Source organism: Jaculus jaculus, chromosome 7 (genome assembly GCF_020740685.1).
Source record: "Jaculus jaculus isolate mJacJac1 chromosome 7, mJacJac1.mat.Y.cur, whole genome shotgun sequence".
In the NCBI taxonomy this organism is placed as follows: Eukaryota; Metazoa; Chordata; class Mammalia; order Rodentia; family Dipodidae; genus Jaculus; species Jaculus jaculus.
The window spans coordinates 55,501,942-55,521,856 of NC_059108.1; the positions used below are offsets into that span (position 1 = coordinate 55,501,942).

At 38.5% G+C, this 19,915-nt stretch overlaps 1 protein-coding gene and 1 pseudogene across 1 annotated transcript in view; one reads left to right on the forward strand and one right to left on the reverse strand.

Moving 5' to 3' along the window:
- The window catches only part of LOC101599499, a 66,359-nt pseudogene extending 64,164 nt beyond the window's left edge, over positions 1 to 2,195 (forward strand).
- Positions 1 to 19,915, reverse strand: part of Fut9 (fucosyltransferase 9) — a 267,934-nt gene that overhangs the window by 200,505 nt on the left and 47,514 nt on the right. The window lies entirely within an intron of this gene.

Consider the following 19,915-nt stretch of genomic DNA (forward strand, 5'->3'; position numbering starts at 1 on the left):
ACACTTTGCATATTTTTAGATTGAAACCTAAAACCCACCACAACACCTTAAGATCTACTCAGTCACACTACCTCCAGCCAGATGGCTGCAAATGCAAACTAAAAGCAAATAAAATACTGAATATATTGGGGGACATCTATTCAAACCACCACAGAGTCTGAATTTTTATAGTCTAAACAGATTTTTATGTAGCTGACCAAGAAAGGTATTGTGAGATATAATGTCCTGCACCCCAATATTTCTTCATAAGCATAGTCTCTGCATTGTTTTGCCTGCCACAGCACACTAGCTTTCTCAATCCTGGGATTTACTAGACATCCAGTTTTAGACTATCTGATACAAAAAGAGATCAGGAGTAAAAGGAGTAAGGTGTATGCATGTTTTCATGCATGTTACAGTGCATGATGAAAATGAAGAATGGTTCGGTAGGATCTTGGTTATAAATATGCCAAGAGCAAAACTAAATCAATCTGATTCAAGGCACAATCATTCTAAAACATTAGAGGTACTTTTAAATCTGTTTGTATATAGAGAATCAAAGAAAATTTAAAGTTGTGGCTGTGTGTCACTATCTCCTACAAAGAATGAAAAGATGCTGGAAGCACCCTGGTTCTAATCAGTCCTCTCATATTTTATGTGTTGTTCTTACCATGTGTGTCAATTACAGCCTATGAAGCATCGTTAATGTGGTACGATTGATGTTTAATGAAAACCTGTCACTTTTCATGTGTCTCGGTCCTACATTATCTTTGACCTCCAGAACTTCTCCCAGGCTCACAGGCCATGTCTCAGTAAGCAGCCCAGAGACGCTTGTTTCCCACTGAGCTACAAGACAATAGGTTTACTGTGATGGCAATAACAAGAATAGTGAGGTGTAGATTGGATTTCATATCACAACGAACTAAAAATGGACAAGCAGTATTTTTTTTTTCTAGTGAGAAATTCTAAGCTGATATATGTGAAAGCTATTATTCCACCAATATCTGCCTGCCCTGTACCTTAAGTCTTTTCAGCTTGGCAGTGACTGTGTTATTGTTAGTTATAAATGGATCCAGATATGTACAGTGTGACCTTACAGTATAACAAAATGTTGCATCTTTCAGTTCATAATTGTACCATTTAAGACTTTTCCCACTGAATTTCAGTAACAATAAGAAAAACTTATCTTGGGGATACATGCCTGGGGGGGGGGGCTACCTTGGAGGTAGGGTCGCCAAGCCCTAGACCCTGAGCACTTCACTGGGTCACCCTGGGCGCCATGGCCTGAGGGCGTGGGCTAGCTGGGTGCCATGCTGTGCAAGCAGCAGACCCCCTCCCAACATAGCTGAAGTGAGCATCCAGCAGTCCAAACTGCCCGGCATGGAGTGTGCTGAGATTTTGCTGTCTTGGAGGACCATACCCTGTCTCATGGCCTTCAGGAACAAGAGTTCGAGCCTCATTTGGTATCATTCAGCAGAACCTTTTGTTCCAGCATGACCTCCAGGTTGCTAAGCAGCTCCAAGAGGAAGACTTGAAAGCCCAGGCTCAGCTCCAGAAGCATCACAAAGATCTTGAACAAAACTGTGAAATTGCTCAGGAGATACAGGAGGAGCTGGCAATTGAGGCAGAAAGATGATTCATTCAGGAGAAGGATGAGAACATAGCTCCCCTTTTGCAAGGAAAGGAGTTATAGGAAGAGAAAAAGTGGAAGAAACACATTCTCAAATTCTCTGGAGGCAATGCTTATGGAGATAGTTACTATTATGAAGACAGAGGAATGAAACCAAGAATAATGAAAGTAACTATCTTTACTCCAACATGAGTGACTCACAGGGATCATGAATGATATGGTGCTGAAATGGCCCGGAAACTGCAAAAAGAACTTCTGGTGATTCATATGGATATGAGAGCAGCTCAAGTAGCCCAAGATGAGCAAATTGTCTGACAAGAAAGCCAAAGAGCAAGCGAAGTCATCTTTAGACAAAAGAAAGAATGACACTGAGTGGAAGTCAAAAGCAGCTAGGTCAACACATTCAAAGCCAAAAGACAGTGATGAGGCTCACCATGCCAAGATTGACAGGCCAGCAAGGCCACTACCACCTGGCATAACAGAAAATGAGGTCCTGGATTACTCTAATGTTACATACCAGCATAGTGCTACACACCATTTCTAAAAGTCAAAGTCTTTACATAAAGGTTTCCATAACAGACAGTAAAAATCATGGGAATGTGCCTTGAAAATGGATTTACTGAAGTAGATGTTTCTGGATCTCATAGAATGCATTCCATATTAGTTGTGTTCCTTCTATGAGGTATTCCTGGGATTATTTATTCTCAGTTGTTTTTCTGACCATAAAAATAATTTCAAACATTTTGGTTATTCCTGGTCACTAGGGCAGTATAAGTAAATGTAGCTTCTGAATCTTGACCACCTCCATTCTGAGTCTGAAGAGCTTGGTCCAGAGCTATTGTGCCAGCTGAGAGATAACACCTGGGGACTGGCCTTTGTTTCCCAACGAACTGTATAGAGATGAATTATCAAAACATTTGGGCGCAGTGCAGAATCAATGAATGTAAGAAGTAGGTTTTATTTTTTGGTAAATTAGTATATGATGGTTTGAAGAACACAGCCTTTGGATTTATTCTCTTTAAGAAAAAAAAAAAACACAGCTATAAATATTTTTAAAAAATAACCTAGAGGTTCTGAATACATGAGCTGGGTAGAAATTTTGCATGTCCTTATTAGCCCTTCTGAAAAAATTGGTCTAGATATCATTCTCTACCATAGTGGATTTTTTAAGAGAAAAGTGAAGCCCCAGGCAGGGGGTCATATTAGTTTGGGAAAATCCACTTTAATAATACTATTATTAATTCTATGAAAAATGAAATGAAAATTAAAAACTTCAAAAAAATCTTATTTGGGGCTGGAGAAATGGCTCAGTTTTTCAGGCACTTGCCTGCAATGCCTAATGACCAGGGTTCAATTTCCCAGTACCCAAGTAAAGCTAGATGCACAAAATGGTTGCATGCATTTGCAGTCTGTTTCCAGTGGCTGGAAGCCCTGGGTGCCCATCTCTCATTCTCTCTCCCTCCCTCCCTCCCTCCCTCCCTCCCTCCCTCCCTCCCTCCCTCCCTCTCTCCCTCCCTCCCTCCCTCCCTCCCTCGCTCTCTCTCTCTCTCTCTCTCTCCCCCCCCCTCTGTTTTCAAATTAATAAATAACTTTGTAAAAAGAATAACTTATTCTGTGGTTTAATGGTATAGATTTTTGTGACAATAAATAGTTTGATAGCCTGAATATCTACTGGAATATACATATTTACATTTTTATGTCCTACTCTCAGTGAAACTGATGTAGCCTCTTCATTGCTTCTGCTTGGGTACAGGGCATGGTTGACATCAGCAAGATTCTTCCAAAAACTCTCCCTCCAAAACAAAACTGAGTACCCCTTACTTAATATAAGCACAGAAATGTCTGATCCTGCAAGTCACAATTGCTTTTAAAGTGTGTTACTCACCGGTGGGGCATTTAGCTTAGTAAGTGTCCACATCTGATACCCAAAATAAGAAGCAAACTTGCATACTTCTCATGTTGCATGAATCTGTAGATTCTGAACTTGTTTGCCAGAAACAATTCTATACCAGGAACATTCTTACAGCCTTCCACAAATAAGACCTCCTTTCTTAACTGTATGATTAGTACATTCACCATGAGGTCCAGTCCTTACCTTTCCACAAGGCACTTAACACCTGATGTCTTTCTCCCTTTCTGTCCATCTCTCTATCTATCCATCAGCTTTCTCAGTTCTAGTTTTTAATAAAGGCAGCAAATACAACATCTAATGCCTATTAGGTTCTGTTTTCCATTTCTAACATTACAATAGATATTTAACCTTGAAGGCACTTTGAGTATTATCATAGCCTGATTATAACACTGTTATAGCTCTGGCATAGTTAAATGTTGAATCGTTAAGTTACTTAATTCAACCGGTCCACATGAGTGATGACTATGATCACTTGCAAATGTGGATCATGCCAGATGAAATCATATTTCTGGCTATATGCAATAGTGCTTTTGTTAACAGTGGCATTGGTTCATTGAGAGACTGTCCTGGGAGAGTGCCTATAATAATAATAATAAGTGTTGGCTAACAGCTTTCTCAATTTGCTTATGATTAAATGTAATTAAATAATCAGCTCCTGAGAGGATTGCAGCATAAGTAATATTAAAAATGCCAAGTGGCTAGGTATAGATTATATATATATATATATAATATCTATATCTATATATTATATATATATGTAATATATATAGATATAGATTAAAATGAAGAAAAGGAATAACAATCACAGGCAGCTAAATATTCAAAGTAGAAGATACTATAAGAAAACAGGAAACCATGTAAAAAAATGTCATGAGCTAGAGTGACTGCTCAGTGGTTAAAGGAACTAACTTGAAAAGCCTGCTTTCCCATGTTCAAATTCCCAATATTCACATAAAGCCAGATGCACAATGTGACATATGTGTCTGGAGTTGGTTTGCAGATCCAGAAGGCTCTGGTATATCTATGCTAGCACCTCTATCCCTCCCTCTCTCTCTCTCTCTCCCGCGCGCGCGCACACACACACACACACACACACACACATATAACCACACATACACAAACACATTTTTTTTTAATTTTATATAATTTAAGGTGCTAGGAAGCAAAACAATTCTTTTGTGGTAAAGGCCCATATGAAACAGCAAGCAATGTAAAATGAAAGTGTGGGCAAAACTAGACTAGATGCTTCAGACTCTGGGAATGCTAAAAAGATCCTGTGGTAGTTTGAATAGATGGCCACCAATATATTCAGTGATTTATTAGTTTGTAGTTTGGATCTGGGGCTGCCTGGCTGAAGGAAGTGTCACTGGGCAGATCTTAGGGTCCACCCTTAAGGCGTGGTGGTGGATTTGCAATTCCAGTCTAAAGATATGTAAAGTGCCTGGAGTTTCTAAAGTGTGCTTGTGTGCAGGGTGGCTTTTGTGCTTTTTGACTTGTGGATTTTCTCTCTCTTTGCTTGGACCTATGAAAAGAGGCCAGCTTAGTCTGCCATTATGGAACTTCCCCTGGATCTGTCAGCTTCAATAAATATCCTTTCATCCATAATTGTGCCTGGTCTGGAAGGTCATCTCAGTGACCTGAAGCTGTCTGCTACAAATTCCAAGAAGAGTTAATTTCTAAAATTTTAGCACATGGTATGATTATCAGAACTTACCCCTCTCCAGAGAAAACAGGTGAAAGAGTGTCTTAAAAAACTTCCATAGGCACTAAGTCCTTCTGAAAACAAAAGGTGGTAAAATTCTAGAGTGATTTACACTGTAGAATCTGTTCAATGTTACCAGTATAAAATATATTATTATTTATGGTTCATAGTAGTCAGTTTTAGAAATAGACAAATTTGTATGTCTTAATGCCTTCCTATAACTCCATAATAAAACTTTATGCAATTATTACCTCTATTAAAGCACACCAGGTATAAAATATATTTTAATATGTAGTTGCAAGCTTATATATTTGACTGTTTATAAAACTGTTGAGGTAACAAAAAAATATAAAATGGAAACACCATATTTACTTTAAAAATTTCAATTCAAAGTCCAGCATGGTCTTTTTCCTAATCTAAGTGTGGTTAATGTCCCACTTGTAAAATCTCACTTTCTAGATGTTAGTTAAGGATGTGGTAGGTTATAGAAAGCCTTTAATAAAAATTTAAAGATAAGAATGTGTTCAAATACTTAAACTGTTTTTTTTTAAAACTATCCTCATAAATTAATGATCCTAAAATGCAAATACTGTTTCCGAATTCAATGATTCTAAATGTTGTGTGTTTTATATTTAAATTTAAATTACTCTACAAATGTTGTTACAACAATACTCTATGACACATAAAATGACATGTTCATGTTTTGTCAAATATTCTGCATTTAAACGGTTATTATATTATGCAGTTTATTTCCATGGGAAAGCCTTTCTTACCCTGAGTTTGCATTGTTTAATTTGACACTAAACAGAGTTTTAATTTGGCTCAGGAACATTTTTTATGTGTAGATAATAAATCGTAGCCAGAAGAACTTTTGACAGGCAGTACTTTCATGAAGAAATTAGGTTATTTTTCTCTACAAACAATAGACAAAATATGTTATGTACTTTTCTAGCATTAAGATTATACTCAACATGTTGTCATGCTGACATCAAATGAATACTGAAATATCATTCAGTACTTTCACCTTGGACTTGATGGAGGACCACTTCTCTAATATGTGTAAGACCTTGGGCTCTCCCCCAAACCCTAAACACACACACATGCACACTCCCTCCACACATACTTAAAATACTCACCTTCATAATCCAACCATGCTGCTGCAATGTAGAATAATTTAGAAATGCTAATTTTAGAACTGTCTTCAAATACAGGAAATGACTCACTAAAGAAAATCACCCTCATTGCTGTATAGTCATGCTTTGAGAAAAAGAGGTAACCCCCCCCCCCACACACACACACACAAATCCCATGTAAAGAGAGGATACTGTGGGAAAAGCTGAAAAATTATTCCACAAACTATATTCAAAACAAGTGCTGAAGATGCATCATCTTTCAAGGTAGTATCAGTTAGAGCTATGCCTCAGAGTAATGAATGATGTAATGAAATGGGAAGTCACTTTAAATAATTTCCAAACTCGTTTCTGAGATTTCATCATTTATGATCCAGGGGTCTGTCAAGCTCCACTGCATCAGCTATTCTTTAGCATGGAATGTATGTGTTCTAGGTTACCAGTTTGCTTGCACAGCATGTTTCCCAAAGTGAAAATACTGCTCCAAGACAAACAGCATCAGCTGGCTGGTAAGGTCATGTACACAGGCATGTACCAGTAATTAACCTTCCATTTTCCTCAGCCCCTACAAATGGGCTCTCCACAGATTAAGATGGAGAAATAAGAATAATGAAATATGGAAAGTATCCACCAACAAATTTAAGTAAGGATTGCATGATCTTGATCTCATGTCCTAAAATATGCAACATCTTAGATTTCATCTAATAGAAAATACTTTTGCTTCAGCTTGATAAACACTCAGTACTTCTTCATGATAGATCTCAAACATTACTGTCCTCTACACATATTTGATTTAGTACTAAATTCTTCAAATATCAATGATTTTCATACCTATACTACATGTAGCAAGATACTCAAAACTAATATAGTGTGCTCTATTAGCAAATCTAAAATCCATTTCTATATTTTCCAGGTAAATGAGATATCATTAGACAATAAGCTATACCTAAAACTGATTTATATTATCATTAGGCACAATGTGAAAATGTGGGACATTTTGTAGTTAAATTGTATTGTACCGTTTTTTCCTATGCTCAAATTAACTTTTCCAGTATATAAAATGCTACAAAGCAAGGATAATCAATATGATAATATTATTGCCATAGATCATGCAAGGTATTAAAGACACAAAATAACAAAAAGTAAGTCTTTGCCAGGTTTTTAATTTGTCTCATCCAAGTAACAGCATTCCAAATGGTGGTCCTGCTCGGTTTCACTGCATTAAACATGTGTAAATGCCTTACTCACTACTCAAAATATTTATTTATATTTTCTTACATGGAATTATAATGCATTTAGCTCTGATTCATTTTTAAAGTTGCAGTGCATTAGGTCTTCAAAGGGATTTCCAAAGTGTTTAATTACTTCTAACTGTGGCTTTTTCTGTTGTACTGGAAGAGTGCCAGGTTCCCAGTCCTTGTACTTTCACTCTGTCTCCATCCACTTGTTCCAGGGATTGTCAAAAGAGTTTTCTTTCATGACTGCCTCAGCAGTGAGAGCTCCTTTCTAGCTTTAAAACATTTGAAGTTAAAAAAAAAATTAAACTGGCATCTTTATAGTGCCATAGCTTTGCTCAATGAGGGATCAAGCTTTCTGAACCATGCATGAATGCTTATCTAAGGCAACTATGAACAGAAGGTCCTGCCTTCTGGGGAATGGGCAAAGTTTTTACCTACTAACAAATGGAATAGCACAACAGAACAGAACTGTGACCAACCCGAGTGCTTTGGGCTTCCAGTTCTGGAAAACAGGGATCAGTGACAGCCCCTCTGCTTACTGATCCTTCTTTCTAGAAGAACAGCACCCAACAAGATCAAGCAAGATAAAGCTGCAGCCTAAAAAAGGTCATGTGTTTAATTTACAGATTTGAAAACTGTTCTGAGATGCTCAAAGCTCATATACCTGTGTGAATGAAAGCTTAATAATGAAGCAAAAATAGACATATCTTGAGAAAATTGTATAGTGTATGTAAGGAGCTTTAACAGGTCCTTTACATTTTAGTTCAATGTTCTACCCTTTAAATTCAAATTTTCCAAAGTCCTCTAAAAAGACTCCAGTGTATTTCTATTGCCAGCACTTGGCTATTGGCCTCTCTCAGTCTATAAAATTTCAAGTAAAGGCAAAAATGAAAAAAAAAAAATGTTTTGCTTTCTCATTGGAAGACTGAACCCGTTGGCTATAGGTTTATGTTGAGGAGTAATAGCAATTTCTCGTTGTGACCTTGTCCTTGATTCTGTTGGTGAAGAAGAAGGCATAGGTATGAAGAAATTGAGACAGAATACTTTGGTTTTGTGAGCTGTTTAGGCTGCTTCCCTCTCTCGTTTCAGTTCCATGTGCTGCACAGATGAAGTTTGTCAGAGACCTTAAGTTAGACTATTAAAAGAAGGAGAAAATACAAGGGAAAAAGAATGAAGTAGAAGTGTGAGAAGATACAATTAAAGTGGGAATGTGGGCAAACATGCAGAAACTTTAAGAAAAAGCAGAAACTTTTAAAATAAGAAGGGATCTACCATGATTTGAATATGTCTCCAACACAACTTAAGTGTTGCTAAAGTGACATAAAGGAGTAGGGCTTTTAAGCAGAGATCAGGCCAGGAGGGGTCCTATCTTTGTAGTCAGATCAATGTCCTTGGAAAGAGGCTATGCAGAACATTTGGTTTGCATATCCATACACTTCCATTGTGTAAGGACCAAGTGGTACCCCTCAGGAAGTGATTAACAACACCACCTCAGAAGCAGGGCATGTTTCCAGAGACAGACAATAGTTGGAGCCTTAATTTCAGACTTCTCAATTTTGAGTACTGTAAAAAAGACAAAACATGTGTTAGACAAGATCCTCCCAGATGTCATCCGATGCTGCCTTGTCGAAGACATCATTGCTACTAAGTGCCAAACTCAGAAAGAGGGGTAACTATATGAGCTAATAGTATGTTAGTTTTCTATATATCTATCATATAATAGCATGTATACATTAAATATACAGAATAACAATTATTTTAAAATAAAGAAATGTCATACTTTTTCTATAAAAGCATATCATATTTCTTATATATACATAAACATACTCTTTTGGCTTGGATGAACACTGTACTAATTTTTGTAAACATGAGTGTTACAGTCAGGTTTGCATTGCTGGCATAAAACACCTGACCAAGAGCAGCTTGGGGAAAAAAGCGTTATTTTGGCTTACAGACTTGAGGGGAAGCTCATGATAGCAAGGGAAAATGAGGGCATGAACAGAGGGTGGACATCACCTCATGGGCAATAACAGATTAATAACAGCAACAGGAGAGTGTGCCAAACACTGGCAAGAGTAAGCTGGCTATAACACTCATTAGCCCTCCCCCAATAATACATTGCCCCCAGTAGGATCCAATTCCCAAATTGCCATCAATTGGGGACCTAGCATTCAGAACACCTAAATTTATAGGGGACACCTGAATCAAACCACCACAATGAGCAAACACAGGTTTTTATAAGTCATCTCTACTTCTTGGGGAAAAAATTATCTGATGCTTCATAGTCTACATATAACTATTGAAGAGGGTGGTACTTTCCTTTAGGTACTTCTTCTAGTGTGTGTGTATGTGTGTGTGTGTGTGTGTGTGTGTGTGTGTGTGTGTGTGTGTGTGTGATGTATGTATGTATGTATGTAGTATGTATGTATGTATATATAATCTCCACAGACTTGATTCTTATTCCTCTTTCTCACTCTCTCCCTCTCTCTCTCTGGAGGTTTCCTCCCCTGAACCTCTATGGCATGTAATCAAATGACAACTTTCCCAAAGACAGGATTGAAATAGAGAGACTAAGATCTGTAGCACTTTCACCCCTTGTGTCAGATTCATCCATACATTGCTTCTCTCTTCACCTCTTGCCCAACTTCTGACAGTGTCTAACTATATCGTGTATTGTAACTACTTGGTATTTACATTACACTAATTTTCTGCATAAAATTAAGCAAAGAAGCTCTTCATTTCAGAATATGAACAATGGGCATCAACCTAACTTTAGAGAGTAGACAGATACAAATTGAGAACTTGAAAATAATATTCAAAATCAACTAATATCCATTATGGCTTCTGATAATACTGAATATCTTTTTTTATAGTTTTTGCAAATTATAAATTTATTTTTATTTGAGAGTGACAGACAGACAGGAAGAGGCAGATAGATACAGACAGAATGAGTGCGCCAGGGCCTCCAGCCACTGCAAATGAATTCCAGATGCATGTTCCCCCTTATGCATCTGGCTTACATGGGTCCTGGGGAAATCAAGCTTCAAACCGGGGTCCTTAGGCTTCACAGGCAAGTGCTTAACAGCTAAGCCATCTCTCCAACCCAATATTGAATATCTTTTAAGTGTTTTAATGATTTAACTTCAGTATTCCTTGGTGTATCTTAATTATTTAGAGAATGAGTTAAGGATATGCCTTATTGAGGAATCCCAACCATCTTCAGATTGCTGTTATACACGGCTCATTAGCATGTAGTAATGTTACATAAAAAATGAAAGACAGCTGTGGGTGGTGGTGCACTCCTTTAATCCTAGCACTCAGGAGGTAAGAGGAACACCATGAGTTCTAGGCCACCCTGAGATTACCTAGTGAATTCCAGGTCAGACTGGGGGGCTAGAGTGAGACCCTACCTTGATAAACCAAAAAAAAAAAAAAAAAGAGAGAAAAGAAAAAGAAAAAAGAAAAAAGGCACAATATTTGTCGTTTTCTAACTTTTTATGCATTAGAAAGGAAACAATTGATAGTGAAAATGTAGATGAAGTTGTTTTTTCTAACCAATTCATTTCATGATTATTACTACATGAAGTTATGTGTATTATAAGTCATTTCCTCAGATAGATAATGCAATGATTAAAATATAGTAATTTAGGTTTTTAGACATGAAATATTTATTTAACCTAAGTTTGCATTTTCTCATAAAACACATGCCCAGGGCTGGAGAGATGGCTTAGGCATTGAGGTGCTTGCCTGCAAAGCCAAAGGATCAGTTGTCCAGTTCTCATGTAAGCAGGATGTGCAAGGTGGCACATGCATCTTGAATGCATTTGCAGTGGCTGGAGGCCCTGGCATGCTCATTCTCCCTGTCTCTGTCTCTGTCTCTGTCTCTGTCTCTCTCTCTCTCTCTCTCTGTGTATGTCTTTCTCTAATAAATAATGAAAGAAATAAGATATTTTTAAAAATAAAATTAAAAAGACACATGTTCCTACAGACCCAGAACTACACACAAGCTTTGAGAAGTGCCTGGTTGTCCCTATACATCCCAGAACCTAAGAACCCAGAACAACACATAAGATGCCAGGAGTAACTGCCCTCCCACTTCTACATCCTGAAGCTTAAGAGCTCTGGGACTACAGAGATCCTAGGGGAACATGGGGGATGGGGCTCACACATGGTATAACACAAGAACTCAGAACTGCACACAAGATGCCAAGAGAATGTAAGGAAACTCCTCCAGACCTCAGGAGAATACAGGTGCATCTTCTCAGACTAGCAGTGTATTTAATTTATCTTATGCTATCATATACAATCATTAGCAACACTGTTGGATCTACTTGCTGCACTGTTATGTGATTCCCTGCATTGGGTCCTATATGCATATTTTTGCTTAGAATGATTACAGCTATAGGGCTTGTCGTTGTTATTTAGAATGCAAATCCTTTAGACAGAGACACTTCTCTTTACTTTTATATTCTAAAGATCTAGTAGAATACTTAAATCATAATAGTTACTCTCAAATCATAGGTTAAAAACAAGAAAGAGAATAAATGTAAATTCTGGGGCACATTTCATACTGGACTGCAGACTGGATCTTGGTTACAGTATTTGGAAACTCAACAAAGGTGCTAGACTGTAAAATCCAAGACTATTTCTCCTCCTTTCATATTTGGAATAACCCTCCAACTTGGCATAGTGCTTAGTGCCAACCAAGGGCTTAGTAAGGAAGAATGGATTGACTGTATGAGTAGATGAGCCTGTCTGTGTTTCCTTCTTCATGGATACTTTTAGGGCAAGAAGGAATCAAGACCTATTGTGACTAGAGCTGACATACTTGAAGATTCTGTCTTCAGGCTACCTCACAGAGCACAGTAACATAATGTTATAACTGCTTATTATGCACAGTGCTTAATATTAAACTTTTCCAAAGGTAGAATAAAGCTCATTTACCTGATTTATTAATTTTATATCTCTTATATTATGCTCACAAGTAATACATCTTTGCAATTGTGTAGAATAGTTTAACACTAGAAATAAATATCATATACAATTTGTGTCACTATATTGAATATCTTTCAAAGAGAACTTGGAATCTTCAATACGTAGTATGCAGCACAGGGTCTTTCGGAGAGTGGAGAAGTGCTTATTTATTTACATGTGTCTGCTCACATATTTACTTTCCTTACTTGAATGATGGCTCAAGGTGCTCTCTTGATTTTACTAGAGAATAGAAAGGCTTACTTAATCCATTTACTATATTCATTTATATATTCATAATATTACTTTGCATGTAGTAGTTTTGAAGTTTCTTAATAAAACAAGAGAAATGACCTAATGTCCTAAAAATCATGCATCACTTTGTTTCTTTTTCAACACGAAAAATTATCTAAAATTTAGGACAATTCAGAATGCTAAGTACAGAATTAATTTTGTGACTAGGTAAACTGGACAGCCATTTTAAAGCTGTTGGATACATTCAGAACTCATTCTTCCATAGACTCGGAAAAGTATTGTGAATTAATGGAATTTGGTACTTAAATTCAAAAGAATATTAAGCTTCATTCTTGGCATAGGGGATAGTTTGAATCAGATGCCCACCTCCCCAAAAAATTCATGTGTTCTGAATTCTTAGCCCCCAGCTGAAGGAAATTTGGGAGGTGGAATCTTTCTGGAGGAGGTGTGCTATTAGGGATGGACTTGGGGTATTTAGAGCTTATGTTGCCAGAATTGGGCTCAATTTTCTGCTGCTGTTTTCTACCTGCTGTGGCAGAGGTTATGTCCAGTCTCCACTCATGCCATACTGTTTCTCTGCCATCCCTTTATGACCGTAAGCCAAAATAAATACCTTTCCTCCTATCAGCTGATTTCGGTTGGGTGCTTTGTCCCAGCAATGAGAAGGTAACTACAACAGTATATTTTCTGTGGCAGCAGTGCTTTGGCAAATGCTTGACAAGTTTGTAATTAATGAAGTAAAAGTGTTAGTAATGTAAAGACACAAGATTATTGTCAATCTTTATTTTAGTTATTGACTTTATTATATATTAATTTTTTTTCTAACTATTCCTCTCTACTCTCTTCTACATACCATCTTCATATAGAAGAAAACAGGGGTTGATCTTTTCTCATCCTTAATTTTTTGGGAATACACTCATCTTTTCTAGGATGTGACATTCTGTATTATAGGAAACATAAATCAATATGACAAAAAAGATCCTCACACTAACCTCCATCTTCATAAAAGGACCTACCACTTGTCTTTTTTAAAAAAAAAATTGTTTTCCCCTCTATTTTCTACCTCTTTCCTTTGTCTATCTTTTATAAATATCTTACATATCTACATCTTGTTCTGAAAATAGAAGTATTTCCACAAAATTTTTGTGGTAGCTATTCAATAGGTTGCAATTTTACTGTCACATTTCTTTTGCCAGATTTATCTTTCTAAAATTTTAATCTTTCCACTTACTCATTATTGTGTGCAGAATCATGTTTCACCCAGGGACTTGTGGGCACTGAGCTACATCCTCAGCCATCTTGTGTTTCTCATCATGGTGTTTTCTATCACAGGACTTGACTGTCATTCTGATAAGGAGGCTATAATAAGGAGATAGGTTGTATGTTGGGGGGAGGAGAAAAGTGAGGCTCCTTTCACCTATAATTGAGAAACATTTCATTTTGGAAAATAAAATAAAAATTGCATACATGATAAATTTAATTAACTCAGTAATGAAACCAAAACTTTTCTGGTATGAGAATGATTGTAGTATACATGCATTTGTATATATTTTTTCATATGGATGTGGGCTGAGATGTGTGGGCAGAAGTGTGCGGTAGTCAGAAGTTCATGTAGAGTGCCTTCAACTATCACACTTCATCTTTGCTTTTGAAACAGTTTCTCAATGAACCTGAAGCTCACTGAGATGGCCAGATCAGGTAGGCAGCAAGCTCAAGAACCCTACTTTCTCTACCTCCCTAGGACCAGGCACATTTTATCACACCACACATTTTACATGGACATTAGGGTTTGAACGAGGGTCTTCATGCTTGCCTGACAAGCACTTTAGTAGCTGATCTCTCCAGACCCTGCTTTTTAAAACATTAAAAGAGAACATGAGAGCAACCCCACTGTACTTCATAACATCATTTAAAGTTCTCCAGTAGGTACTTTTTTTTTCTACCTAAAAACAAAGTGGATGTAATGTGAGGTGAATAATTCTTAAAACATTCCTGAACTAATTTATATGGCCCTTTTCATGGTCCTAAGAGCAGCTCAAGAGGGTTGTATATGCTTATTCACTTTGTAGAAATGAAATGATTCTACTATATCAGCTTCAAACTAACTAACTTCTCCCTAACATTTATTTTGTGTAACATTAGAAGAAAATGTATTTGCAAGTTCTTGTTTTCAAAGAGGGCTGTTCTCAGACTTCATTGGCTTTAAACCATAAGATTTGTGTCCCCCTCATTTCAATAAAAATTGACATCAAGTGGAGTTCAGATTTGCCATTTAATCAGATAAAAGGAAGAAGAATACCCTATCAGGGATAAGGTTTTCTAGTCACTGGAGCGAACAGCACTGTGAAGATATGATCGTACTGATTGCATGAATCATGACTAAACTTTCCATTTTGATAATCACTCCTTTTTGTTTCTATGAGGCATATATAAATTTTCCAGAGAAATGCTAATCAATACATCAATCTAGCTTCTGGACAAGTTTATATTCTTTGTAAATATATAAATAAACTCATATACTTATATATGACTTAATATATTTCATGTGTCTTATTTCACATAGAGAAATGTTCAGATCTTTGATCAGCTTTACAACAATATCTTTATAACTATTTATTTACTAGAACTCATAGTGAAAACATATTTTATTACATAAACCATTACATATATATTCATCTACACACCTACATGTCTGATGACTTATATTCTGAAAACCTTATTCAGATAGCTGGTATTAAGACACTAAACCATGGCACATTTTATATTTGTGATGATGTCTTTAAAGTTCAACCTAACATCCCATTTCTATAAGCATCCACACTGGTTCATGACCCTTTAGACAAACTACAAAAAGTAAAATGGACTAAGTCTTAAGGGTGATGCCTCCTCTGGGCTGTTGTGGCAAGGAGAAAGCTACATCACAGTAAACTGGCTGCACAGTGTGGTGGGCAGTTCTCAAACTGGGGATTAGACACAACATATCTAGTACCTGGGTACCCTTTACCTTCCCAGAACCATAGTACCACATGCGGGCTGTCTGGACATCCCTTGACTTTTTTCCTTTGTATTTCAGTGGTTAAATTCCAACAGTCTTTACAGTCTAGGATGTAATTGCTTATCTACCCTTGTGACATATAGAAAAAAAATTAACACTTAGTATGCTAAACATAAAGCACGTAATTAACAAATTAACAAAGTGAGTATATTAGGTGATTCTGTTAGAAATGTATGCCTTAGCCCTGATTATAAGTGTTAGATAGACCAGTTTGGTTAACCTCACCTTCCTAAACGATGCATCTCTCCTTGCTTAACACACTGCATATTAACATTCTCTTTCTGACTTTTTCACTGCTACCCAATTTAGGTTGATTCTATATTCTGATTTAGTTAATAAAATGAGATTATTCAACTAGCATATGAAACATTCTTAAATAGTCACATGACAGTTTCAATATATGACTGCACAGAACATTTATCTAAAAGTGTAAATGTACTTATACTGAGATTCTAAGATTGCCATTACTAAGTACTTATTATTTCATAAACTAACACAATAAAAGTTTATCTAAAATCCATGTGGCTCACTGGACGTTATAATTAACAATGTACTTCTAAACATCCATATCTTTACTTATTTATTAGAGAGAGAGAGAGGGAAGAGAGAGACAGAGAGATTGAGAGAGAGACAAAGAGAGAGAAAGAGAGAGACAGTGGGTGTGCCAGGCCCTCTAGCCAGTTCGAGTAACTCCAGATGCATGTGCCACCTTGTGCATCTGGCTTACGTGAGACCTGGAGAATCAAACATGGATCCTTAAGATTTGCAGGCAAGTGCCTTAGCTGCTAAGCCATCTCTCCAACTCCTAAAGGAAACATTTTTCAAAAGGAATAAGCAGAAGTTATTGGTCCAAATAATGTGATTTTATTGATGTTTAATTCAGAAAAAGACACTACAAAATAAGATTCAAGCATTTGCCCCAGAATTTTCAGTTATTGCCTGCTTAATAATTGAGAAATTCTGTGTCAACATGAATATCAAATAGTATAAATTAAAATAAGCAAAAAAAGAAATTTAAAGGGCTGAATAAATGGCTTAGTGGTTGTGGTGGTTTGATTCAGATGTCCCCCATAAACTTAGGTGTTCTGAATGCTAGCTCCCCAGCTGATGGATATTTGGGAATTAATGCCTCCTGGAGGGAGTGTTTTGTGGGGGTGGGCTTATGGGCTTTATAACCAGTTTCCCCCTGCCAGTATTTGGCACACCCTCCTGTTGCTGTGTCCCACCTTATGTTGACCAGGGGGTGATGTCCACCCTCTGCTCATGCCATCGTTTTCCCTTGCCATCGTGGAGCTTCCCCTTAAGCCTGTAAGCCAAAATAAATCTCTTTTCCCCAGAAGCTGCTCTTGGTTGGGTGATTTCTACCAGCAATGCGAACCGGACTGCAACAGTAAAGTGGTACCGAGGAGTGGGATTGCTGCTAGACACCTGACTGTGTGGCTTTGGCCTTTTGGAGCTGGTTTTCAAGAGGAATGTGGAAGGAGTTGAAACCTGGGCCTAACAGATGCCTTGCAGTGCTGTAAGTACAGCTTGATGGACTGTTCTGGTCTGAGCTGCAAGACCTGAATGTAGTAAGAACTATGGACTGTGAGGTTTGGCTTATGAGAGCGAGAAAAAGCTTGGACTGGGATAGCAGTTTTTGTGAGAAGCTTGCTCTTATGCCCATGTCCTGAGAAGTTGTGCAGGGTTGCTTGGCGTAGAAATGAACTGGTGTGTGCAGAGGGATATGGCACAGAAAGAAAAATCTTTGGGTGCACTGTTGCCCGTTCAGCTGCAACTGAGAGATTACAACCTTTGAGACTGGGCTAGCTGACCTGTGCTGGGGCAACAGAAAGAATGTCGACTCTTTTGAAGGGGCCTGAGTGCTCAAGGAGTGTCCTGTTCTTCAATGTCTGCTTTATTCCCCCCTGGATTAACAAATTGGCACCCTAACTGGTATCGTGGAGTATTAGAAATGCTGGAAAGAGGGTCATTGAGTTTGCAACACGGTCTTGTGTTTTGGAAATGGCCATGGGCAGTGTGAAGCAGGTTTGCTGGTTGCCTGCATAGAGACCCCATGGGGCCATGAGGATGAACCGTGGCTTGCAGTGGAGACCCCATGGAGATGCCAGGACCATGAGATGGCTGCCGAGGAGCTGCCGGCCCGATGAAGTTTTCCAGGACTGTGAGTAGCCTAGCTGGAGGGGTGGAATTGGAACTCCAGAGACTCGTTGCTGGTTAGAATTATCGGACTTGAAGATTTGTCACTGGTTAGGGTTGCTGGACTTGAAGCTACAGAGTTTGATGTTTGCCCTGGTTGTTTTAAATCTTGTATTGGTTGAATGTTTCTGTGCTATGCCTAATGCCATCTATTGCAGTGTGAATATTAATCTGTGCCATTATGGGTTTTTTGAGGTTATATTTTGGTATTATGGCTCAGTTAAAAGATCTTGAACTATGGGGATGTATGAACATCATTGGAATTGATAAAAAAATATGGGGACTTTTAAAGTTAGATGAATACATTGTATTTTACATCATGTGTGGATATCAGTTTATGGGGGCCAGGGGCAGAATGTGGTGGTTTGATTCAGGTGTCCCCCATAAACTTAGGTGTTCTGAATGCTAGCTCCCCAGCTGATGGATATTTGGGAATTAATGCCTCCTGGAGGGAGTGTTTTGTGGGGGTGGGCTTATGGGCTTTATAGCCAGTTTCCCCCTGCCAGTGTTTGGCACACCCTCCTGTTGCTGTGTCCCACCTTATGTTGACCAGGGGGTGATGTCCACCCTCTGCTCATGCCATCGTTTTCCCTTGCCATTGTGGAGCTTCCCCTTAAGCCTGTAAGCCAAAATAAATCTCTTTTTCCCAGAAGCTGCTCTTGGTTGGGTGATTTCTACCAGCAATGCGAACCGGACTGCAACAGTGGTTAAGCACTTGCCTGTGAAGCCTAAGGACTCCAGTTGATTCCTCAGGGCCCATGTAAGCCAGATGCACAAGGTGGCACATACATTAGAGTTCGTTTGCAGTGGTTAGAGGCCCTGGCATGCCCATTCTCTCTCCCTCTATCTGCCTCTTTCTCTCTCTGCCTGTCACTCTCAAATAAATAAATCAAAATAAACAAAAATAAAGACAGTATAATAAAATATTTTATCTAGTTTATTCAGTGATACTACTGAAAAATTAGTTTTGTTTGTTTCTTTCTATGCATGATTTTCACATTAGCTTTCCAGGTATGATGGAGCTTTTCACGAAATGGATTTTGGAATGCTTCCTCTCAAGATTAAGTAATTACTAACATAATTCACTTTAAAGAAAGTTTGTCTCCACAAAAGTGAAATTATTAAACTCACAATTCTAAAAAATAGTAAAGTCAGATTTAAAGATCTAGCTTCTCAGAGGGTTAAGAGGAGAGGAAGAAAAGTTTGAGGCCTGCCTAGGCTGCATAGCAAGATCAACACCATGGGCAAATAAATGACATCTTGTCTCAAAATTTAAAAATGGGGACTTCCGGTTAAGATGGCGGCGTAGGTACCACGCCAAAACAGCCTGGGGGGGGGGAAAGACCAAAAAAAACTCAGCAAAATACACACTTTTACTAAAAAGTGAGGTGTATAGGAAGTTGAGGCAGCAGCGGAGAAGTGGAAGAGTTATAGATCATCCAGAGCCTGCACAGGCGGGAACAGCGGCTCCGGGGCGGCTCGGCTACCCGCCGCAACCGCGGAGCGGCAGAAAACCGCCGGACTCTCGGCTCGAGCCGCAGGACAAGCCAGGTGCGGGATTTTCCCCTCACACCGCGCTCTCCGCAACTCGGGAAACGTGAGGGGAGAGCGGCAGCGAGCAACGGAGGGAGGAGCAGACCGCGAGGTAAAAGCACACGTGGAGAAACGATACAAGCAGAACAGCCGCGGCTCCCTCCCCTCCCCTGCCGCCTGAACCCAGCTCCAGCGAACACAGCAGCGGCCCGGGACCCGGCCACGCCAACTTGGGCTGATGGCGGGACCCAAGCAGGAGCAGAATTCGGCAGCAACTTCAGCGGCTCCAGCACCGGTACCAGTGGCCCCAG